The sequence below is a fragment of the Apodemus sylvaticus genome, chromosome 13 (genome assembly GCF_947179515.1).
Source record: "Apodemus sylvaticus chromosome 13, mApoSyl1.1, whole genome shotgun sequence".
In the NCBI taxonomy this organism is placed as follows: Eukaryota; Metazoa; Chordata; class Mammalia; order Rodentia; family Muridae; genus Apodemus; species Apodemus sylvaticus.
In genome coordinates, this window is record NC_067484.1 from 51,006,724 (window position 1) to 51,032,465 (window position 25,742).

The 25,742-nt window shown below is 41.6% G+C and overlaps 1 pseudogene; it reads right to left on the reverse strand.

Annotated features, from left to right (window-relative positions):
• Positions 1-2,486: 2,486 nt before the first annotated feature.
• On the reverse strand, positions 2,487-3,526 carry LOC127663928 (arfaptin-2-like; annotated as a pseudogene).
• Between the last annotated feature and the right edge of the window lie 22,216 nt (positions 3,527-25,742).

Here is a 25,742-nt window from a genome sequence, read left to right on the forward strand (position 1 = left end):
GATGGGGGAACAGGGGAAGGGAAGAGGGCTTATGGTACTTTCGGGGAGTGGGGAGCCAGAAAAGAGGAAATCATTTGAAATGTAAATAAAAATATATCGAATAAAAAAATCCACAAAAAAACAAAAAACCACCAGCTTTAGGGCTTATGAATCGGCTCAGCAGCTAAAAGGACTTGCGGTCAAGCCAGATGGTCTGAGGACAGGTGTGCATGCATGCACGTGCACACACACAGACACACAAGTCAGTGTCATACAATTTATTTAAGTCCTCTATAGGTTATTGGTTATTTCAGTGTTCTGGACAAACATTTTCTGCGTGTAGAATTAATGTGAAAAATAAAGTTAGTGGGTAGGGATTAAGGTAAAAAAAATGCCACAGCAGTGATGTTTGGTAAAGAGAGTTCTTGGTAAGTACTACAGGCTGTGTTGAACATTTGTCTTATATGTGTGCCGAGGTCTTCTTGGTGCAATTTAAATACTTCTGAAAATTCATTCTGATTGATCAGTTATGGAAAAACATCTTAGCAATAGCTCTTTCCATTTTAAAGCAAAACTTAAGCCCTGTGCCTATTAATCCACCACCAATTCTTTCTTTAGCAAGATTCAGTTACCAAAGCTCAACCCTGGGGCATGGCAAACCTTCACTGGTTTCTGTAAGGTATGTCCTTGCAACTTCAAGATTCAAGCAGTAGAGTGTGAGTGTGCCGCTTAGGGACAGAGGATGTCCTAACCGTACTCCTGAAAATCTCCTGCTCTCCCAGCCCTGCAGTGTAGGAGTCGCCTGACTGTGACCAGGGCAGGAGAGTTCTTTGTCTGCTGAGCTCTCAGGTTTGTGCCTCAGGCCACAGTCGTTTGTGAAATCCAAACCTAAGCACAGAGAATTCCAGCTTTTCTGTCTTGGGATTGGTTTCCTGAGTCTCCAAGGAAGTAGTTTAGTTTTTAATTTTAACTTTACAGTTTTCTCATAAGTATTAATGAATCAAAGTTTTTTATTATTGTTGTTGTTATTATTATTATTTCTTCTGTGTCACTAAGTCTTTTCTAATGCAAGGAATTCTGGGAGGTTATCATAGTGAGATTCCCAATGCTAAAGTAAAACAGACAAATAGCAAACAGCTGCACATGTTCCTGTTCAAAGCATTATCTCCTGGGCTGTGGGAGATGATGGTCAAGCAGGCCTTTCCAGGCCTCTCTGCATAATGATCATGACACAACTGTCACAGCTAGGAGACAGCAAGGGCCACCCTGGGCCTTAGCGCCTCAGCTTGGGTTCTCAGCAGATCAAGGAAGGTGTTACCTGAGGTGTGCTTCAGAGCCAGACGCTGAGGTGGGCCTTGGTGGGGAGTGAGTCTGCTCTTCCCAGTGGGAGGATCCAGTCAGCATCGGTGCTCTTCTGTGGAAACGAGCCCTAGCCCTCCGGGCTGCATGGGGAGGACACTTAACACATAATCTTTAAAACCTTTCAGCAGCTGCTAGCTGAGTCTTCACATGGAGAGAGACCCTTTACTTTTTTTTTTTAATGCAGCATAAGTCTGGGTGGGGTTGGGAATGCAGTCTCATAAACTTTCAACCTTCCAGACAGACACTTCCCTACTCTGACTCTGGTAATGTGTGCACTTTACTGGTTCTTCATTTAAGAGACCATTTTAGAAAGGTTTTTCATGCCAAAATTGCCCAACATTGATATCAATTATGTGCTTAAATATCGTTTATTGAAATTTATTTCTCCAAGATTTATTTGTGTGTGTGTGTGTGTGTGTGTGTGTGTGTGTAAACACACACATGAGTGCAGGTACCCATGAAGGCAAAAGAATAAAAAAAGATAAAAAGAAGTCATCAGACTGGAGCTGGAGTTACAGGTGGCTGTTAACATCCTGATGTGAGTGCCGGCAACTGATCCCAGGTCCTCTGCAAAAGCAGAATGTGTACTGCGTGGGTGGACCAGGAGCACGTCAATTCCGATGCAGGACCATAAATGGGGCTTCTATACCCCCGCTGCCCACACACACACCTTGGTCCCAGATCCCTTCTCTACAATGGACACACATCGAGGAGGGACAAAGTGTATTGGAGACAACACCATTGGCCCAGGGGACCCCAAGAAGAGCTGCCATGGGCTTACAGAGCCTTTTGTGGGCTTGTCTTTGATCAAGGGCACATCCTAACAACTGGGGATACGCCTGAGGGAAGATTCCATTGGCCAAGGGGTGTTTCGTCATAACCTTTGGCTGTGGGGTAAAAGGAAAAGATCTGGTAATATAGCCCAGTAGCTGGGAAGATAAAGGACAGGGCAGCACTTTCTGGGCCTACAGGCCTTCTTCAGACCACAGCAGGATGAGCAAAACTGGTGTCAGACCCCAGCAGGACAGGGGAAGCCCAAGCCAGCGAGTAAACTGCAAAGGACAAGTAAGCCCTGTCCAACCACCTCCACCTGGGGTTGCCCCGCTCAGTGTCCTTCTTGATAGCCAAGTTAGACTGAGAGCCGCTCACTGCTCCTCTAACCAGGAAGGCTTCTTGGCTCCCAGAGGCCATAGCTTGATGTTGAACTGCTACAGGGTCAGCTTTAGTTGTTTCTGGCTCCCAGTAAAGCAGGCAGACATCGGACTGCAGAAGAGCAGCGGCTGGGCATCAACTTCATCTTGTTTTCTTCTAGGAACTTGAGCTTGCTTGATGGTCACAGCTCCCCACAGCTTCTCTTGTTTGTCCCGATGGGTCTGGAAAGAGGCCTGAGTACTCTTCATTCGACCATGTGTCCCTGCATCCCGGGGGCCTAGGCTCCGCTTCTCTAAGTCTGTCCAATAGGCATCGTATTCTAGCCTGGCAGCCTCATACTGTTTGACAGTCACGAATGTGGCTTCCTGACCAGTGTGTTGATGCTAGAGACATGTTCACAGGCCCTAGCAGCATCTTCGCATTCTTGTGCTGCAGTTTTGGCGTTATCCGCATTGTAGCGGAATTCCCCTTGAAGCGCCAGGGACTTCTGACTGAGGTCGGCAAAGGTATCATCACCTAGTGCATGCTGGGTGTGCAGCAGGCTGTGTGGAGGTGGGCTGTCAGTACCGACACAGCTGCAGAACACTTTCATACTTGCGCTTTGTCTCACGCAGCAGCAACTCAATCTGCAACTGTCACTCCAGATCCACAGTTGCGGAGCCTCGGCCAAATCTCTCTGACAACAGCTGCTTTGGACACTTATATGGGTTGATGCCCCATTTCTTGATGATGTCAAACCTTTCTCCAGCGATACACCGGGCTACCTCATCACTAGGGACGGAAGGTGAGGTGCTATGAGATGGTTGGTGCCTAGAACCTGAGGTTCCATCACCAGAGTCCCCGTAGCCAATGAAAGTTTCATTGAGGTTGGGTCCTGACACCATCACCTGCTCCAGCCTACCTTCATCAGGAAGCAGCCCAGCCTCGCCATTTCTGTGGATGGGAATCTCCATTGTGGCTGCTTTCCCCAGGATCCTGGCTGTCACAGCAGGTGAGGGACTGAAGTCAGGGACTCCACCCCAGCACGGAGCCACACAAGCATGCCCTGCAATCCTGGTCTTTCACATCGTTTGGCATTCCTCCCCCTTCCTTCAAACACTCTTCCCTTCTCCTTCTCATCTCTCCTCTTAACTGCTGAGCCATCTCGCCAGTGCTTAAACTATTACAGTTCCTATCTTTTCACTCACATCATGAGCAAAGTTTAAGAGAAGACCAGTACTCGGGATAAATAATGTTCAATGTAATAGTTTTAAATTCGAAAATGAAAAAAAAAAAGATTCATGGTGAATATGTCAAAACTTTAAATAAAGAAAACATCAGAATCCTGAAGCAAATGAAGATATCAGTAATAGTTTGTTCACTGGGGACACAAGATGCCCTTTCACACAGTATAAAGAGGTAAAGTAATTGTCAGACCCGAATCAAACACTATTTAGATGTTAGAAGAATCTGATGGAATCCGGATTCCTGTGATAAAATCTGTCAAAGGCTAATGGAAAAGGTGGACAATGTTCTAGATCAGATTGATAATCTTAGAAGAGAACAGAACATATAATAAAAAATAAATGGTGGTGTAAGAAAATTTCCAAAAACAGTTACAGGATAAAGATTGCTTTCCAAAGACTCAAGACTATATCCACACAGCTCAGAGGAAAGCACCAGGGCACTTAAACCGAGGTCCCTAGAACTTCCCCAGTCTGGAGTCAAACTGCACAGTGAAAAGGTGCTAGAACCCACAGCAAAGAGCTGTGGGGCAGCATTAACTCAGAGTCCACCAAGAAGAAAATGGGTCAAAACTGATATTTGACTAAGCAATGACTGAGAATTTTCAAAAATTACTGTTAGACACCAAACAAAATAACCAATAAACTTGGCAATTAAACACAAAAACAAGCTGGGTGGTGGTGGTGCACAGTTGTAATCCCAGCACTCTGGGAGGCAGAGGCAGGTAGATTTCTGAGTTTGAGGCCAGCCTGGTCTACAGAGTGGGTTCCAGGACAGCCAGGGCTACACTGAGAAAGCCTGTCTCAAAAAAAAAAAAAAAAAAAAAAAAAAAAAAACAAAGCAAAAAACAAACAAACAAACAAAAACAAACAAAGCAAAAAAATCTAGATATGCTACAGTCAAACTACTAAAAACCCAAAACAAGGAGAAAAATCTTACAAGCAGGCAGAGAGAGACTCATTAAAAACAGGAAGCAGAATAAAACCAGAGCCAATGTCTTACTACAAACCAGGTAAGCAAGAAGACAACAGAATATCTTAAAGGGCTGAGAACAAAACACAAAGCTGATGCTAGGCTAAGCCAACACTTCTAAACAAAGGAGGATGACCCTATCAACTCACCACCAACAGATCTAATAAAAAACAAATTTAAGAGAAGTGTGTCAGCTAAAGGGACATAAGTAAAATTTGTGTCTACACAAAGACAAGCGCTAGAAATAAAAAAGAGTGACTAAAATTTATTAATTCTTAAAGTGAAATTTATTAATTTCACTGAAAGAGAAGTATTTAAGACAAACTAGCAACATTGTATCGATAGCACATGAAGAAGTTAAATGAACTAAAGCACACTGAGGAGTGGGAAGAGTTGGAGCGAGCTTTCCTGAACCCTGCAAACTGCCCAGAGAGTTGGAGCATGAGCTCTTGAAGCCCACAGACTGCACTCCGAGTGGCAATGTGCTTTCTGAAGGTAGATTCAGATGATGCAGAAACCCTCCAAAGTGTTAAGCATGAATTGTAGGCTAATAGAACAGATGAAACACTGAAGACCCTTCAGTGTGATGTGGGGGATGGGGAGGGGGAAAGACACAAAGGCCAAGTGGCTTTTAACCTGGTTGTAGCAGTGACCAGAATGACTCAAGAGGTCAACCTCGACTCCCGGATGCAGTGTGAGCATTTTAGTTTGACTGTTTTGCCTACATTCATGTATTAGAGATGTCAGGGTGACACTGTTAAGTGGTGGGGCATTGTGGGTGATCTTTGGGTCCTGTAGACCATGTCCCCCACCCCCAACTCATAAATGCTTGTTGCCAGGGAGTGGATTAATGATCATGGAGGAACCTGCTTGCCCCTCTGCTTTCTGCCCCAGAGAGAAATGGTACAATGCTGTGCCCTGAGGCTTCTCAACCTTAGAACTACCAGCCCAAAGGAACCTGTTTGTTATCAGTTATCATGCCTCAGGTATTCCCCTATGGCAACACAGAATTGCTAAGACAGAAAACTGTATTGAAAGTGACACTGTAGTTCTAAAGATACCTGAAAATTGAGAAGTGACTTTGGGAATGGATAATGGGTGAAACTTAGAAAAAAGTCTTCTCCAGTGCCATGTCTACCTGCCTGCTGTCATGTTCCCTGAAATTATGGTCATGAACTCACTCTCTGAAACCATGTGGAACTGTTCTGTAAGTTACCTTGGTCATGGTGTTTTATCATGGAAATAAAAAAGACACTCAGACACCGGCTAACCTGCAGAAACATTATCAGGGCCACATAGTCACCATACCAGATGAGATTCCAGAACAGATGGGCAACAGCAACCAAAGAACGGAATATCCAGAAGAGGGGTGAGCCCATATATCTACACTAAAAACACTTCAAACATCCTAATTCTAGATGCCTAGAGCCCAGAATAAAAGTACAAACATGACCAACCCAGACAGTGTACCTTCCCCCAAAGCCAGCAATCCTACTGCAATAGGCCCTGAAAATGCAATTTAGCAATTTAGCTGAAGCACAAAACAAGGACTTCATAATAGCAATTATGAATATGTTTAAGGACCGTGAGGAAGATGTGGGTAAAAGGCTTAATGAAGACCATGAAAACAGTCAGAAGAAATAATAAAAATATTTCAAGAAAGCATAATTTAACAAAGAAATAGAATTACAAAAATGAAGCATATAAACTGGAAATGAAAAACTTAGGGTATTAAACAAGAACCTCAGATAACAGCCTCACCAACAAAAGAAAGCATTTCAGGTATTAAAACAAGTCAGAAGAAATAGATAGCTCAGTCAAAGAAAATGTGAAATCTAAAAAATTTCAAGCATAAAACATCCAGGAAATCCAGGACACTGTGAAAAGACCAAAACCTAAGAATAATAGGGATAAAGGAAAGAAAAGAAACCCAGGTCAAAGGCACATAAAATACTTTAAACAAAAATCAGAGAAAAAATTTCCCCACTCTAAAGAAAAAGATGCCTATCAAGGTTCAAGAAGCATAAAGATCACCAAAGAGATTGGAACAGAGAACAAAACAACCTCCCATGACACACAATAGTCAGAAAGAAAGGATATGAAAAGCTGGAAGGGAAAAAGATCAAGTCATATATAAATGTGTTCCCCTTAGAATAATGCCTGACTTTTCAATGGAGACTCTGAGGGCCAGAAAGAGCTGGATGGATGTTCTACAAACTCTGACAGACTACAGATTGTCAGGCCAAACTACAATACCCAGCAAAACTATCAATCACAGTTGACAGAAAAGAAAAATGTTCCATGATAAAACCAAATTTAAGGAATTTCTATTTACCTGCCCAGCTCTTACTGAAGAAAAATATCAGTTTGAAAAGTTTAACTGAACCAAAGAGAACCCAAGGAATAAATAAAAGAAGAACAGTAAATCAAAAGGAGGAGAGACCCAGACCACAACAACAAAATAACAGGAATTAATACACACTGTTCACTAATAACTCTCAATGTTAATGGTCTCAATTCCGTAAGGCAAAGTCATAGTATGACAGATTGTATTAAAAATTAGGATCCATATTTCTGCTGCAGTCAATAAACACACCTTACTAGTAAGGACAGATATTAGGGTAAAAGGGTAGAAAAAGATATTTCAAGCAAATGTACCCTAAAAAGCAAGCACATGTCACCATTGTAATAATCCAACAAAACAGACTTAAAACTAAAACTAATCAGAAGAGACAGGGAAAATCTCTTGAAAACTGTTTGCGTTTTCAAAGGAAAAATTCTCCAACAGGATATTATAATTCATGTACCAAACACAAGGGCACCCAAGTTTATAAAAGAAGAACTACTACTTTTAGTAATAGTAAATTTACTATTTACCATAGCTAAAATCGCATACTGACCCCCCCCACACAATAATAGTGGATGATTTTAGTACCCCACTCTTGCCAGTAGACAGGTCATCCAGGCAGAAAAACTAAACGGAAAAATGCTCAAGTCAAAAAAAAACATAAATCAAACAGACCTAACAGACATCTACAGAGCATTCCACCTAAACACTAGAGGATGTCTTTTCTTCTCAGCAGCCAAGGGAGCTTTCTCCAAAATTAATCACATGGTCCCCCTTGCTAACAAAGAAGCCATTTTCAACTGATACCTGATGGCAAGGGGAAAATCGTTTTTCTCCAACGGAATGTCACTGGGTATATCAACCACGCTCCAGGGCGGGCCCCGTGCCCAGGAGGACTTAGCTGACACAAAACAAATTCTATGCTTTGTTTGGTTTTTGTTTTCTGTAGGTTTTTTGCTTTATTTTGGCTTTTTTTTTTTAAACTGAGTTTTGGCTTATTTGTTCTGATTTTCATTGTTGTGGGTTTTGTGGGCTTTTTTTAAGAGAGAGAGAGAGAAAGAGAGAGGGGGAGAGAGACAGACAGAGAAAGAGAGAGGGAGAGAGAGAACTAAAGAAGTTGGGTGGGAACTAAAGAAGTGGGGATTCTGGGAGGAGTGGGGGATGGGAAAACATGATCAAAATACATTGTATGAAACATTTTTAAATAAAAAGTACTCAAGTATTAAAAAAAAGAAAGAAAGACAGAAAGACAGGAGGTTGGCGTAATGGTTCCAGGCCAATGGCATGAGTTCAGACCCTATATCCCAGTGTAGAAACAGAAAGCAACTTCCCAGAGTTGTTCTCTGACTTCTATATCCATACCATGCATGTGTGTGCCCTAAACACATAACAACAACAATTTTAAAGGGAAAAGAAAACAAGATGACTATAGAAAAATCCAGAGCTTATTAGAGATTACTTAAGTGAGCGGACAGAATGCTTCTAGCAACACCTAACGGAAGGTTCTCTGAGGAAAACGAGGACTGCCCTGAGGAGACCCGGAGTCAGGCCTGTCAGCACCCTCGGGTTGCAAAGATCCCGGAGCCTTGTGTCCATGGCCTAGGGCTTCGTGAAAAGCGAGCTACATAAGGGATGGCGTAGATTTCTGCAGAGACTAGCAGAGTGTCTGTTTCCGCATGGCTACTTCTACCTCTGCTGATGTGACGAAGAACAGCCATGACTTCGAGGCAGGTTTTATAATTAAAAAAGGAAACAGAGTGTAAAGATTTGAGAAATCTGCAGGCTGGCCAGAAAAGTGTAACAACACATGTTTGGATGCTGAATGCTCAGAGAAATCTAAAGAAATCAGCAGGAATAGAAAAGAAACAAGTGCGCCAGAAGTCTCTCTGAGCTCTCTGCCACCACAGTCCTAGAGCGGCAGGAGGAAAGGCTAGAGGTCCTTTCATGGAGAGTACTCCTGTGCCCAAGACCATGCTGGGATTCTGCTCTCAGCATCACAGGGCAGCATCCAGTGGCCACCCCAGCCAAAGCTTAAGCATCCCTAGATGTGGTCCACACAATGAGCCCCAGCAGTGTGGTATCATGCTAATTCTGCAGGCACACAGAATGACTGCAGAGTTGGGTGTGACTCTTCCACCTCACTACAGAGGCTGCTACAGAAACCCAAGTGACTGTAAGGTCATCAGCAAGAGTCACAGCAGTGGTTACCAGGCTAACGCCCCCTGGAGCTGTGGGAGTGGAATTACATCCACGGACCTCAGAAAGGTAGAGCTCCTGGCAGCAGACAGAATTCAACTGGGAAAACCACAGGCACCAGTGGGAAACTCCATTTCAGGGGAACTGATGTGAGCTGAATCTAGTACAGCCGAGGTGGGGTGGGGTGTACTAGGTTCAGCTCACATCAGTGGGGATGTCCAGTGCTTTGGGGACACCACTCTCCCAAGTATGTCTATGAAGAAGCACATGGAAGGGAAGATTACTCTGGAGTTTTACAACTCGGTGTTTGTGCTCTTGGTTTTCTATCTTCTTTAAGGCCCCTCCTGTATTATTTCACCCGTTTGGAATATGTCCTTCATTGAATATTAAAGCAAATTCTCTTTCCCTCCTGCCTTTCTTTTCTCCCTTCTTCCCTGAAGATTCTCCTCCCTCTGTTTTTTCCTCCCTCCCTCTCTTCTTTCCTTCCTCCCTCTACCCCATCTCTGTATATGTATACTGTATGTATGATATGTGGTATAGTACATGTGTGTGATGCATATATGAGTGCACAGGTTTACATACCTGTGTGCATTCAAGCAGAAGCATTCTGCTTTCTTGCCTTGAGACAAACAAGACAGGATGACTTGTTTCAAGTTGCAACAGAAAGGAGCTTGCCTTGAGTCCCAGGTGAGAGACTTGGTTTTGATTTAGAACTTTTGAGTTGATCCTACAATGATATAAGATTTTTTTTTTGAAACAACAGGGATGATATACAGGAATGATTTATTTTGCATGGTGAGAAGGGAATGGGTTTGGAAGGCCAGAACAAAGCTATAGGTTGTGTTCCATGGAAGGACATGTACTGCAAACTTAATTCTACAGTGTGGCTCTATTAAGCTATGGGGTCAGTAGGAGGTGTTTGGATCATGGGGGCAGTCTTCATGGACGCATCAATGGATACATGCTGGAAATGGTTTGCTATTATGTCATGGGCATTTCCTATCTTTTTAGCGAATTGACTCACATTGTTTTGCACATGCTACCATTGTGCTTTTGAATTTTCCAACCTTGAGACATATAAGAAAAAACAATGCTTTATTATTATTATTATTATTATTATTATTATTAAACTACACAGTGTTAGGTATTCTAGCAAAAAGGGGTGGGGAATGGTCCAACTGTATATATTCAGCAAGAAATCTATTTTGAAGACACACATAGGTTAAACGCCAATTAGTGAAAGACATATTCTACAAATACTAAGCATAAAAAAAGTGTTTTAAGATGGTGGCAACCAAGCAAATGGTCTTAAGAAACAAGCCAGAGTAGCCATTCTAATATCAGATAAAATTGACTTTCAACCTAAAGTCATCAAAAGAGACACAGAAGGACACTTCTTGCTGATCAAAGGAAAAATCCACCAAGAACTCTCCATTCTGAACATCTATGCTCCAAATGCAAGGGCAACCTCATTCATAAAAGAAACTTTACTAAAGCTCAAAGCACACATTGCACCTAACACAATAATTGTGGGCAACTTCAATACCCCACTCTCCTCAATGGACAGATCAAGAAAACAGAAACTAAACAGGGACACAATGAAACTAATTGAAGCATTGGACCAATTGGATTTAACAGATTTATATAAAACATTTCATCCTAAAGAAAAAGAATATATCTTTTTCTCAGCACCTCATGGCACCTTCTCCAAAATTGACCATATAATTGGTCACAAGACAGACCTCAACAAATATAAGAAGATCGAACTAATCCCATGCCTCCTATCAGATCACTATGGAGTAAAAGTCGTCTTCAATAGCAACAAAAACAACAGAAAACCCACATACACGTGGAATCTGAACAATATTCTACTCAATGATACCTAGGTCAAGGAAGAAATAAAGAAAGAAATTAAAGATTTTTTAGAACTTGATGAAAATGAAGGCACAACATACCCAAATTTATGGGACACAATGGAAGCAGTGGTAAGAGGAAAACTCATAGCACTGAGTGCCTCCAAAAAGAAAACGGAGGAGAGCGGCGGAGGCGGTGGCGGTGGCGGCAGTGCAGCAGTGGCTGGTCCAGCCGAAGGGCCATCAGCAGTGGAACCAAGGTGACACAGGGTCCAGTTAGGCCCTGCGCCCACGACCACTGACCTTCGCTGGCCAGCCGGGCTGCAAGTAGCTGCAGATTTACGGTGCCTTTCACCGCACAGAAGCCACTTCAGAACTCGGCCTCCCGCCAGTCACGAGAGACTTGACTCCATCTTGGTTTCAGACTCCAGAGAGATCAGACAGACTGAGGTACACAAACATAACCTGAGGCCAACATCGCAGGGGTCTAAGCCTGACGGGCGTTGGCCTGCACCCAGCCCTGGGCTGTTCAGGGGGCCATCGGGGTGCCAACCCAGCCAGGAGGTTTTTTTGCCCGCACTGGCGCGCACGCAGCCATTTTGCCTACAGGACACCAGAGAGCTCTAGCAGGCAAAGCCTTAATAGGCATAGCCTGAGGCTAACAAAGCGGGGGTCTAGGCCCCAACAGGCCCTGGACTAACCCCAAGAACTGGGCAGCTTGGTGGGCCATCTGTGTGTCAACCCGCCCAGGAGGTTGTTAGCCCAGCAGACTCTCCCGGCACTTTCAGGGAGCACGAGCACACCTGACAGACCCAATTAACAGTCATAGCCCGAGGGGAACTTTGCTCGGACCTTGGCCTCCCAGGCTTCTACCTGGACCCAGGGCCTGAGCAGCCAGGCTAGCCTTATGTGCACCAACCCGGGTGGGAGATCGGCTGCCCAGCAGAGTGATCAGCAGTCAGAAAAGGTCCCTGCAGCATACACCATCAGCACTCCCTGAAGGTGCAAATGGGCTCCATCAGGTTCACAGACACAATCTAGGGCAAAGCACACTAGCGCTGCAAGGGCATCCAAGAGGAAGACAGCACATCAGCAATCAGCCACAGGGGTAACCCAGCCATATAGTGTTGCAGTAATAGCCCCAGAGCCCCTCAGGAGGCCCAAACACCAGCCAGGGACAAGACCAACTAGCTCCAGAGAACAAGATGGCAAAGGGCAAACGCAGGAACGCTACTAACAGAAATCTAGGCAATATGGCAGCATCCGAACCAAATTCTCCAACATCAGCAAGTCCTGGTTATGCCAACACACCAGAGAAACAAGATTTGGATTTAAAATCACTGATCATGATGCTGCTAGAAGAACACAAAAAGGACATAAATACATCTCTTAAAGAAATACAGGGGAACATGAATAAGCTAGAAACCCGTATAATGGAAACAGAAAAATCACTTAAAGAAATGCAGGAGAATAAGGCTCAAGAGACAGAAGCCAATAAAGAAGAAACACACACACACACACACACACACACACACACAAAAGTAAAGAAATGCAGGAGAACTTGAGTCAAGAGGCAGAAGTCATGAAAGAGGAAACACAAAAATCTCTTAAAGAATTACAGGAAAACACAAACAAACAAATGATGGAACTGAGCAAAACCATCCTGGATCTAAAAACAGAAGTAGAAACAACTAAGAAATCACAAAGGGAGACAACTTTGGAGATAGAAAACCTTGAGAAGAAATCAGGGGCCATAGATGCAAATATAAACAACAGAATACAAGAGATGGAAGAAAGAATTTCAGATGCCGAAGATACCATAGAAACCATTGACTCAACAGTCAAAGAAAATGCAAAATGCAAAAAAGCTTGTATCCCAGAACATCCAGGAAATCCAGGATACAATGAGAAGACCAAACCTAAGGATTATAGGTATAGATGAGAGTGAAGATTTACAACTGAAAGGGCCAGCAAATATCTTTAACAAAATTATGGAAGAAAACTTTCCCAACTTAAAGAGAGAGATACCTATGAATATACAAGAAGCCTACAGAACTCCAAACAGACTGGATCTGAGCAGAAATACCTCTCGCCACATAATAATTAAAACCCAAAATGCACTAAACAAAGAAAGAATATTAAAGGCAGTAAGAGAAAAAGGCCAAGTAACATATAAAGGAAGACCTATCAGAATCACACCAGACTTCTCACCAGAGACCATGAAAGCTAGAAGATCCTGGGCAGATCTCATGCAGACTCTAAGAGAACACAAATGTCAGCCAAGACTACTATACCCAGCAAAACTCTCAATCACAATAGATGGAGAAACCAAGACATTCCATGACAAAACCAAATTTACACAATATCTTTCCACAAACCCAGCTCTACAAAGAATAATAGGAGGAAAACTCCAATACAAGGAGGGAAACTACACCCTGGAAAAAGTAAGATAGTAACCTTCTTTCATCAAACCCAAAAGAAGATAATCACTCAAATATAAAAATAACATCAAAAATGACAGGAAGTAATAATCTTTATTCCTTAATATCTCTTAACATCAGTGGACTCAATTCCCCAATAAAAAGACATAGACTAACAGACTGGATAAGGAAACAGGACCCTACATTTTGTTGCATACAGGAAACACACCTAAATGTCAAAGACAAAAACTACCTTAGAGTAAAAGGCTGGAAGACAATTTTACAAGCCAGTGGTCTCGGGAAACGAGCTGGAGTAGCCATTCTAATATCAGATAAAATCGACTTTCAACCTAAAGTCATCAAAAGAGACACTGAGGGACACTTCTTGCTGGTCAAAGGAAAAATCCACCAAGAAGAACTTTCAATTCTGAACATCTATGCTCCAAATACAAGGGCACCCTCATTCGTAAAAGAAACTTTACTAAAGCTCAAAGCACACATTGCACCTAACACAATAATTGTGGGGGACTTCAACACTCCACTCTCCTCAATGGACCGATCAGGAAAACAGAAACTAAACAGGGACACAGTAAAACTAATTGAAGCTTTAGACCAATTGGATTTGACGGATATTTATAGAACATTTCACCCTAAAGCAAAAGAATATACCCTTTTCTCAGCACCTCATGGTACCTTCTCCAAAATTGACCATATAATTGGACACAAGAAAGATCTCAACAAATACAAGAAGATCGAACTAATCCCATGCCTCCTATCAGATCACTATGGCGTCAGAGTGGTTTTCAATAGCAACAAAAACAACACAAAGCCCACATACACATGGAGGCTGAACAATACTCTACTCAATGACACCTCGGCCAAAGAAGAAATAAAGAAAGAAATCAGAGACTTTTTAGAATTTAATGAAAATGAAGGCACAACATACCCAAATCTTTGGGACACAATGAAAGCAGTGCTAAGAGGAAAACTCATAGCCCTGAGTGCCTCCAAAAAGAAAATGGAGAGAGCATATACTAGCAGCTTAGTGACACACCTGAAAGCCCTGGAACAAAAAGAAGCTATTTCACCCAGGAGGAGTAGAAGACAGGAAATCATCAAACTCAGGGCTGAAATCAATCAAGTGGAAACAAAGAGAACCATACAAAGAATCAACAAGTCCAGGAGCTGGTTCTTTGAGAAAATCAACAAGATAGATAAACCCTTAGCCAGACTGACCAAAGGGCACAGAGAAAGTATCCAAATCAACAAAATTAGAAATGAAAAGGGAAATATTACAACATAAACTGAGGAAATCCAAAAAACATCAGATCCTACTACAAAAGCCTATACTCAACACAACAGGAGAATCTGGAGGAAATGGACAATTTCCTAGACAGATACCAAATACCAAAATTAAATCAGGACCAAATAGATCATCTAAACAGTCCCATAACCCCTAAAGAAATAGAAGGGGTCATAGAAAGTCTTCCAACCAAAAAAAGCACAGGATCAGATAGTTTCAGTGCAGAATTCTATCAGACCTTCAAAGAAGACCTAACACCAATACTCTTCAAACTATTCCACAAAATAGAAACAGAAGGAACCCTACCCAATTCCTTCTACGAAGCCACAATTACGCTGATACCAAAACCACACAAAGATCCAACAAAGAAAGAAAACTTCAGACCAATCTCCCTTATGAACATCGATGCAAAAATACTCAATAAAATTCTTGCCAACCAAATCCAAGAACACATCAAAATGATCATCCACCATGATCAAGTAGGCTTTATCCCAGGGATGCAGGGTTGGTTCAATATACTGAAATCCATCAATGCAATCCACTACATAAACAAACTCAAAGAAAAAAACCACATGGTCATTTCATTGGATGCTGAAAAAGCATTTGACAAAATTCAGCATCCTTTCATGCTTAGTCTTGGAAAGAACAGGAATTCAAGGCCCATACCTAAACATCGTTAAAGCAATATAGAGCAAGCCAGTAGCCAGCATCAAACTAAATGGACAGAAACTTGAAGCAATCCCTCTAAAATCAGGGACTAGACAGGGCTGCCCCCTTTCTCCTTATCTTTTCAATATTGTACTTGAGGTACTAGCTCAGGCAATTCGACAACATAAGTAGGTCAAAGGGATACAAATTGGAAAGGAAGAAGTCAAACTATCATTATTTGCAGATGACATGATAGTCTACATAAGTGACCCAAAAAACTCCACTAGAGAACTCCTACAGCTGATAAACAACTTCAGCAAAGTGGCTGGTTATAAAATCAACTCAAGCAAATCAGTGGCCTTCCTATACTCAAAGGATAAGCAGGCTGAGAAAGAAATTAGGGAAATGACCCATTCACAATAGCCACAAATAGTATAAAGTATCTTGGGGTGACTCTTACCAAACATGTGAAAGATCTGTATGACAAGAACTTCAAGACCCTGAAGAAGGAAATGGAAGAAGACCTCAAAAAATGGGAAAACCTCCCATGCTCATGGATCGGCAGGATCAATATAGTTAAAATGGCCATTTTGCCAAAAGCAATATACAGATTCAATGCAATACCCATCAAAATCCCAACTCAATTCTTCACAGAGTTAGAAAGAGCAATTATCAAATTCATCTGGAATTACAAAAAACCCAGGATAGCTAAAACTATTCTCAGCAACAAAAGAAAATCTGGGGGAATCAGTATCCCTGACCTCAAGCAATACTACAGAGCAATAGTGTTAAAAACTGCATGGTATTGGTACAGTGACAGGCAGGAGGATCAATGGAACAGGATTGAAGATCCAGAAATGAACCCACACACCTATGGCCACTTGATCCTCAACAAAGGGGCTGAAAACATCCAATGGAAAAAAGATAGCCTTTTCAACAAATGGCGCTGGTTCAACTGGAGGTCAGCATGCAGAAGAATGCGGATTGATCCATCCTTGTCTCCTTGTACTAAGCTCAAATCCAAATGGATCAAGGACCTCCACATAAAGCCAGATACTCTGAAGCTAATAGAAAAGAAACTGGGGAAGACCCTTGAGGATATCGGTACAGGGAGAAAGTTTCTGAACAGAACACCAATAGCATATGCTCTAAGATCAAGAATTGACAAATGGGACCTCATAAAATTACAGAGTTTCTGTAAGGCAAAGGACACCATCAAAAGGACAGATCGGCAACCAACAAATTGGGAAAAGATCTTCACCAATCCTACATCAGATAGAGGGCTAATATCCAATATATATAAAAAACTCAAGAAGTTAGACTCCAGAAAACCAAACAACCCTATTAAAAAATGGGGTACAGAGTTAAACAAAGAATTCTCACCTGAAGAACTTCGGATGGCAGAGAAACACCTTAAAAAATGCTCGACTTCATTAGTCATTAGGGAAATGCAAATCAAAATAACCCTGAGATTTCACCTTACACCAGTCAGAAAGGCTAAGATTAAAAATTCAGGAGACAGCAGGTGTTGGCGAGGATGTGGAGAAAGAGGAACATTCCTCCACTGCTGGTGGGGTTGCAAATTGGTACAACCACTCTGGAAATCAGTCTGGCGGTTCCTCCGAAAACTGGGCACCTCACTGCCAGAAGATCCTGCTATATCACTCCTGGGCATATACCCAAAAGATTCCCCAGCATGTAATAAGGATACATGTTCTACTATGTTCATAGCAGCCCTATTTATAATTGCCAGAAGTTGGAAATAACCCAGGTATCCCTCAACAGAAAAGTGGATGCAAAAAATGTGGTATATATACACAATGGAGTACTATTCAGCCATTAGAAACAGTGAATTCATGAAATTCTTAGGCAAATGGATGGAGCTGGAGAACATCATACTAAGTGAGGTAACCCAGACTCAAAAGATGAATTATGGTATGCACTCACTAATAAGTGGATATTAACCTAGAAAACTGGAATACCCAAAACATAATCCACACATCAAATGAGGTACAAGAAGAACGGAGGAGTGGCCCCTTGTTCTGGAAAGACTCAGTGAAGCAGTATAGAACAAAATCAGAACAGGGAAGTGGGAAGGGTTGGGTGGGAAAACAGGGGGAGGGAAGGGGACTGATGGGACTTTTGGGGAGTGGGGGTCCAGAAAAAGGGAAATCATTTGAAATGTAAATAAATATATCAATAAATTAAAAAAAAAAAAAAGAAAATGGAGAGTGCATACACGAGCAGCTTAATGACACACCTGAACGCCCTGGAACAAAAAGACGCGAATTGACCCAGGAGGAGTAGAAGACAGGAAATCATCAAACTCAGGGCTGAAATCAATCAAGTAGAAACAAAGAGAACCATATAAAGAATCAACAAAACCAGGAGCTAGTTCTCTGAAAAAAATCAACAAGATAAATAAACCCTTAGCCAGACTAACCAAAGGGCACAGAGACAGTATCCAGATTAACAAACTTAGAGATGAAAAGGGAGATATAACAATAGAAACAGGAAATTCAAAAAAATCATCAGATCCTACTACAAAAGTCTACATGCAACACAACTGGAAAATCTGGAGGAAATGGACAATTTTCTACACAGATACCAAATACCAAAATTAAATCAGGATCAAATAGATCATCTAAACAGTCCCATAACCCCTAAAGAAATAGAAGGGGTCATAGAAAGTCTTCCAACCACAAAAAGCACAGGACCAGATGCTTTTAGTGCAGAATTCTATCAGATCTTCAAAGAAGACCTAACACCAATACTCTTCAAATTATCCCACAAAATAGAAACAGAAGGAACACTACCCAACTCATTCTATGAATCCACAATTACGCTGATACCAAAACAACACAAAGATCCAACAAAGAAGGAGAATTACAGGCCAATATCCCTTATGAATATCGATGCAAAAACACTGAATAAAATTCTTGCCAATCGAATCCAAGAACACATCAAAATGATCATTCACCATGATCAACTAGGCTTCATCTCATGGATGCAGGGATTGTTCAATATACGGAAATCCATCAATGCAATCCACTACATAAACAAACTCAAAGAAAAAAAACCACATGGTCTTTTCATTAGATGCTGAAAAAGCATTTGACAAAATTCAGCATCCTTTCATGCTAAAAGTCTTGGAAAGAATAGTAATTCAAGGCCCATACCTAAACCTAGTAAAAGCAATATACAGCAATCCGGTAGCCAACATCAAACTAAATGGAGAGAAACTTGAAGCAATCCCACTAAAATCAGGGACTAGACAAGGCTGCCCCCTCTCTCCATATCTTTTCAATATGGTACTTCAGGTACTAACTAGAGCAGTTAGACAACATAAGGAGGTCAAGGGGATACAAATTGGAAAGGAAGAAGTCAAACTATCACTATTTGCAGATGATATGATAGTCTACTTAAGTGACCCCAAAAACTCCACCAGAGAACTCCTACAGCTGATAAACAACTTCAGTAAAGTGGCTGGTTATAAAATCAACTCAAGCAAATCAGTAGCCTTCCTATACTCAAAGGATAAGCAGGCTGAGAAAGAAATTAGGGAAATGACCCCATTCACAATAGCCACAACAGTATAAAGTATCTTGGGGTGACCCTAACCAAACAAGTGAAAGATATGTATGAGAAGAACTTCAGGTCTCTGAAGAAGGAAATTGAAGAAGACCTCAGAAAATGGAAAAAATCTTCCATGCTCGTGGGTTGGCAGGATTAATATAGTAAAAATGGTCATCTTGCCAAAAGCAATCTATAGATTCAATGCAATCCCCATCAAAATCCCAACTCAGTTCTTCATAGAGTTAGAAATAGCAATTCTCAAATTCATCTGGAATAACAAAAAACCCAGGATAACTAAAACTATGCTCAACAGTAAAAGAACTTCTGGGGGAATCAGTATCCCAGACATCAAGCCGTACTACAAAGCAATAGTGTTAAAAACTGCATGGTATTGGTACAGTGACAGGTAGGTAGATCAATGGAATAGGATTGAAGACCCAGAAATGAACCCACACACCTATCGTCACTTGATCTTTGACAAAGGAGCTGAAAACATCCAGTGGAAAAAAGATAGCCTTTTCAACAAATGGTGCTGGTTCAATTGGAGGTCAGCATGCAGAAGAATGTGAATTGATCCATCCTTGTCTCCTTGTACTAAGCTCAACTCCAAGTGGATCAAGGACCTCCACATAAAACCAGACACACTGAACAAGAGACCTCAACAGTCTTCTCTGAGTAACTGACATAGAAGATAGAAGTCAGCAAGGATGGAGGTGAAATCAACCACATATCAACCAATATGGCAGGTCTCACGGTTGTGATTACACAGCAATGGCAAAGGGACCATTCGTCTCAAATACGATGGGACAGCTCCAAAGCAGACAACTTTAGTAATTATAAAATTAGAGGCTGGACGGATGGCTCAGTGGGTAAGAGCACTGACTGCCCTTACAGAGAAGCCAGATTCAGTTCCTAGCAACCATCTGTAACTCTAATTCCAGAGGACTCTTCTGCAGACACTAGAAACCCACATAGTGCCAATACAGGCAAGACACTCATTAAATAAAATATAATAAAATAAATGAATCTTTAAAAAAAGTAATTATGAGAAAAGGGAAACTATACACAATATATTCCTAATCCTTGAAGGGATTTTTTTTTTAGAATATTTGGAATTTTAAAAGATTCTCAAGTTTTGGAAAATTTAACAGTAGTCTCGTTAGTAAACAAGGCTCGAAGAATTCTTAAAAAAATTTAAATGTTCTGAATTGAATGATAGTAAAAATGCAGTAATTTTTGAGATGTAGCTAAGTGCAATATATACATATTCATTTTATATAATATATATTATATATTAGAAATGAAAAAAGTAGTAATCAAAAGTTGTACCATAAGAAGCAAGGGGAAATGTTTGCTTTGTTTTGCTTTTGTTGATTTGTGGCAGAAGGAATCAACCCCAGGGCCAGCTCCAGCTAGGCAAGCTTTCTGCCCTTGAACCATGTCCCCAGCCTGACTAAAATAAGTTCACTCCAAGCGAACTAAAGGAAAGAAAAATGAGAGCAAAGATTAGTAAAGAATCAGTAACATTGGAAGAACAAAAGTGGAAGGATCCACTTGTCTAAAACCTAGTTCTTTGAAAAGACCAGTAAAACTGAAAAATGTCTACGCCACATGACCCAGCAGGAAGTCACAGATCATCCGCAATGGAAGCGAAGCAGGAACGGCTTACAAAATGACAGCCAACAGCTGAGTGTGAGCACTATGTAGGAGACAAGTCCAAAGCCCAGAAAAAAATGGTTAATGTCTTTCAAGATGATGAAAACTGGTCCAAGTGGTCTACAAAGTTTATTTATAACATAATAAATACAGAAATGAAATGGATTTCTACAAATAAAACTACCAGACAGCTTATAGTGAACTCCTTTAATTACAAAATAAAGAAGTGAAATCTTTTGTTCTCTATAACACATCTGACAATGTTGTGTTTATACCGGGAATGCAGGCTCAGCTTAACACTGAAAACTAGTTGATGTTATTCATCACATCGACAAAATAAGGAAAATATTTTCCCCTTAAATACAGAAAAAGCACTTGCCAAAATTAGACACTCATCCATGATAAAACGTTTTTAGCAACCGAAGAGCTTTTTAGTCTCCATGAGTACAAGAAACAGCTTAGGAAGAGTCATGGGTAATGACGGACAGTCTCTCCCACCCCCGCCTCAGAAAAACAAGAGAAGGTTACTGTGTTTGTCATTTCTGCTTAATGTTGTCCTGGAGGCTACAGCTAATACAGTGAGATGGACAGGAAATGCATGGAGATCATAGAAGAATAAATGAATAAGTAGCTTTTATTGTATGTATGTACATTGTATATGTGTCCATGTATATGTGCGATATATAGATGTGTGTGTGCATATAGGTATGTGTTTATATAAATGTGTGTGTACCTGTGTGTATATGTGTGCATGCGTAAATGTGTACGTATTACACATGCATGATCATGCAAGTTTGCTCACCAGCATGTGGAGGCCAGAGCAGGATGTCAAGGATCTGCCTTATTTCTTTGATATAAGGTTTCTCATTGAACCAGAAATTTGACACATTGTCTGAATTGGCTGGCATCAGGAAGCTCTTAGGAACTCCTGTTTTGCTAACCTCAAAGCCAATGTTACAGACATATGTAGCTATGCCCAGTTTCTGGATGAGCATTGGGGATTTGAATTCAGACCCTCAATCAGACCATGTTTTCTTACACACGGAGCCATCTCCATCCCCAAACATTTTTTTTCATAGTATATGATCTTACATATAGAAAATCTAAAGAAATTCTCAAAAGACACTACTAGAACTGAGAAGTGGCTATAGCAAGGTGACATGACTGAAACTAAAATAAAAATGGTAGGTGTCCTCTGTGCTGGTTTGAATAGTTATACCCCCATGGATTCATGTATTTAAATGCTTGGCCCATTGGGAGTGGCACTATTAGGTGTGGCCTTGTTGGAATTGGTGTAGCTGGAGGAAGTGTGCGTTATAAGAGTGGGCTTTGAGGTCTCAAGGTACACCTAGCATGATGACTAGTCTCCCCCTGGCTGCTCGGCTCCTTCTCCAGCACCATGTCTACCTGCACCATGATGACAATGGTCTAAACCACTGAAACTGTAAGCCAGCCTCAATGAAATATTTCCTACATAAGAGTTGCCTTTATCATGGTGTCTCTTCACAGCAATGAAATCCTAGCTAAGATATCCACACATCCCAGATTTTTTTTGTAGCAATAGATAAGGTCATTCCAATTATCATAGGAAAATCCAAATTATATAGATTATCCTAAGCACTTGTGAATAATTATACCATAATTTGTCATAGTGCTACAGTTCCGTAGTAGTATGGTTTTTGTCAACACATTTATGACACCAAATGCAGTCTGGAAAATGACCTATATAGCCAGTAGTCAGCGGTGACAAGATGAGGCTGGGCAAAGAGTTTGAGGTAAGGTGACTGCTTGGTGTGCACAAACCCTGTCTTTGACCCAGTGCCCCCCCCCCCATTTAATTAAATAATAAGAATAAAAAACGCACAAACTTAATTCAATTTGGAAATATTTATTCTGACAAATAGGGTAGTAAAAATAGGATATCATTTATAAGGAAACAGTTCTGGGCTCCCTATCATACCATTTGTAAAAATCATCTTAAAATGAATTGTGTATCTGAACATAAAAATTAAGACTATATAAGTCAATTTGTGGCTTTGGAGAAGGCAGACATTTCACAAAGAATGCATATGCCATCAAAGAAAAACACGTACTATGGGTTTTTTTTTTTTTTTAAAGACAGGAGGCTGACAGGATATGTGAGTTTAATAAACATATCTGATGAGTGTTTGCAGAAAAATATAAAGAACTCTTCACGTCAACAGGAAGATAATCAACCCAATTTTTATCTTTCAATTTTTCAGTATTTTAGGGGTTTTTTTTTTGGCACCATGTGTGTGTGTGTGTGTGTGTGTGTGTGTGTGTGCACTTGTGCATGCACAGAGCCCAGAAGAGGGCATTAGCTTTTGTGTGGTTGAAGTCACAGTGTTTGCATGGTTCTCATGATCAGATAGCCCAGGGTTCTCTGCCATGCTGTCATCTCTCCAGCCCTCAGATCTATTTAAAGTTTTTCTATGTACATGAATGCTTGCCTGCCTGAATGCATGTGTGTGCACTCTGTGTGTGCCCAGTGCCCACAGAAGCCAGGGGCATCAGGGTTCCTGGAACTGAGGCTACAAATGCTTGTAAGCCAATGCGTGTGTGCTGGGAACTAGGAGCAAGTGCTCTTAACCACTGACCCATTTCCCCAGCCCAAAGCTGACATAAAAGCAACAACTGTATGCTTGTGTGTAATGCTGTGTGTCTTCCTGTCCAAACAAACAATATTCTTTGGATCTATTTCATTGGTATGATAAAATTTATTTTCAAAAGCATAAGTAGAAATATTTTACCCACAGGATAACTGAATTTTAAATAGTGCCGTTGGATACAGTGTATCTTCTAAAAATGAAGAAACCTTCTCCATTGTACATATTAACTACACCTGGCGTGATGTTACACAAGGACTTTTTCATACAATTATATCTGCCATGTGGTGTGTCTTCCCTCCCCATGCCCTGCTTCCCTTTCTCCCTTATATTAGCCCTCATTGTCCCCTTAGACAATTTTATTTCTACTTTTATGTCACATATACATGCATGGTCTTATGTATCTATAGTAAAATCTAGGCCCAATTTTTATTAGATTCTTGTTTATTTATTTTGTGTGAGGGGGACACACACGCCATGGTGGGAGGAAGTCCAGGAATCTGTCCTCTCCTTCCACAATGCAAGTTCCAGAGACTGAACTTTAACTCAGGTTATCAGACTCAGAGGCAGGCTTCTTTACCCACTGAGCAATTTCACTGTCCCCCGAACAATTGTTTAAATGAGCAACTACTTCTTAAGAGAAAACATATAGACAATGTATTATTAATAAGTATATGGGATGTCATTAAATATCATTTATCATTACAGAAACATCTACACATCTAGAAAATAATGGCATTGGGTGGGAGGGGGTGGGGAAGAAGCGGCAATAACAAGTGCTGTCGATGCCTCAGTCGTTCAGAGTTCGGTGGTTTCATGTATGACCTATCAAGTCTTATCCACACGACTTGTTAGAGCCAATCCCGGCCATTTTCACAGAAGCAATGAAAAATCATGTCTCCCAAAAGACAGAAGTCCGCACAGGCTCCATAGCTGCTTCATCTCTCAGAGCACCATGCTGGTGTTGTCAGATCAAGGGAGGATCAGAAAAGCACTCATTACAAACAGTAGGACGCAGCTTCGCTCTAGAGAAGGGTGGCCAGGATGCACAGGGCGATCGATGTACACACATCTCAGAGACAAGCTGAGCCAAAGAAGCCAGACACAAAAGTGCGCACGCGATCTGCTTCTCATTTATACGGCGCTCTAGGATGGGCCATGCTAATCCATGCTGACAGCAGATGCCGCTTGAGTGTCTGGGGCCACGGATAGAGGAGACAGATGACACAGAAACACGGAATACCAGGGGTGGGACTGCAGCTCTGAGCTTGCCTGACGCTCCCCCCCCCCCACCTCCAAAGTCCACTGTATTGAGTGATGCTGCTACCGAGTCCTGCATGAAATGCTAGGAAAGCCGGACAAGGGACTGAAGAGATGCTCAGCCGTTAAGAGCATTTGTTCCGTATGAGGATCTGAGTTCAGAGGCCAGCACCCATTTAACAAAAGGATCCTTCCACAAAATGACTATAACTCCAAAGTAAGGGGATCTGACTTCCTCTTTACCCCTAACACACATGTAGGCATACACAAATACATAAATACATGAGCTAAATCTTTAAAAACATAAATGCTATCAAGGTATTGGCTAACAGTGATGCCTCACAGGGGGTGTGGACAGTGTCAATCACAGTGTCTCCTGAGTGAAAGCTGCGACCTTCCCAAACCTGCGACCCTTTACTACCGTGCCTCATGTTGTGGTGACCCCCAACCATAAAATTATTTTCATTGCGACTTCATGACCAAAATTTTGCTGCTGTTATGTACTGTACAGTAAATATCTAATATGCAGGATACATGTTATTTGACCCTTGTGAAAGGGGCATTCAATCCCAAAGGGGATTCGACACACAGGTTGAGAAGCATCTAGGACAAGAGAAAAAGAAGGCTATTCCCAGAGGGAGCATTAGACTACACAGGCAAGATTTCAGAAGGTTAAGAGAGGAGGAGGAGGAAGAGGAAGGGGGAGAAGGAAGAGGAGGGAGTGGAAAGGTAAGGATAGGAGAGGAAAAGGAAGAAGGAAGAAGGAGGAAGAAGAAGGAAGGAGGAAGAAGAGGAGGAGGAAGAGAAGAAGAATAGAAGAAGGAGGAGGAGGAGGAGAAGAAGAAGAATTAGAAGAAGAAGGAGGAGGAGGAGAAGGAGGAGGAGGAAGAGGAGTAGGTGGTGGTTTTGTGGAAAGCCAGAACCCATCTCATGGCTCTTAAATCAAGCTTAGGCTGTGAAGAACCTAGGCTATGTATGCATGTAGAAATTCTGACAGTGTCCTTTTTCATTCATATCACTGGGCCAGGCACAGAGCTGTGGTCATTATGGCAGAATCTCTCCACCAGATAATTCTATTTCCCATGCCCCCGTGACTCTACTGAGACACATTTCCAGCCAGAGCTGGTCGGCCAAGAGCAGCTCCCATTTCACTCGGAGTTCCTGGCA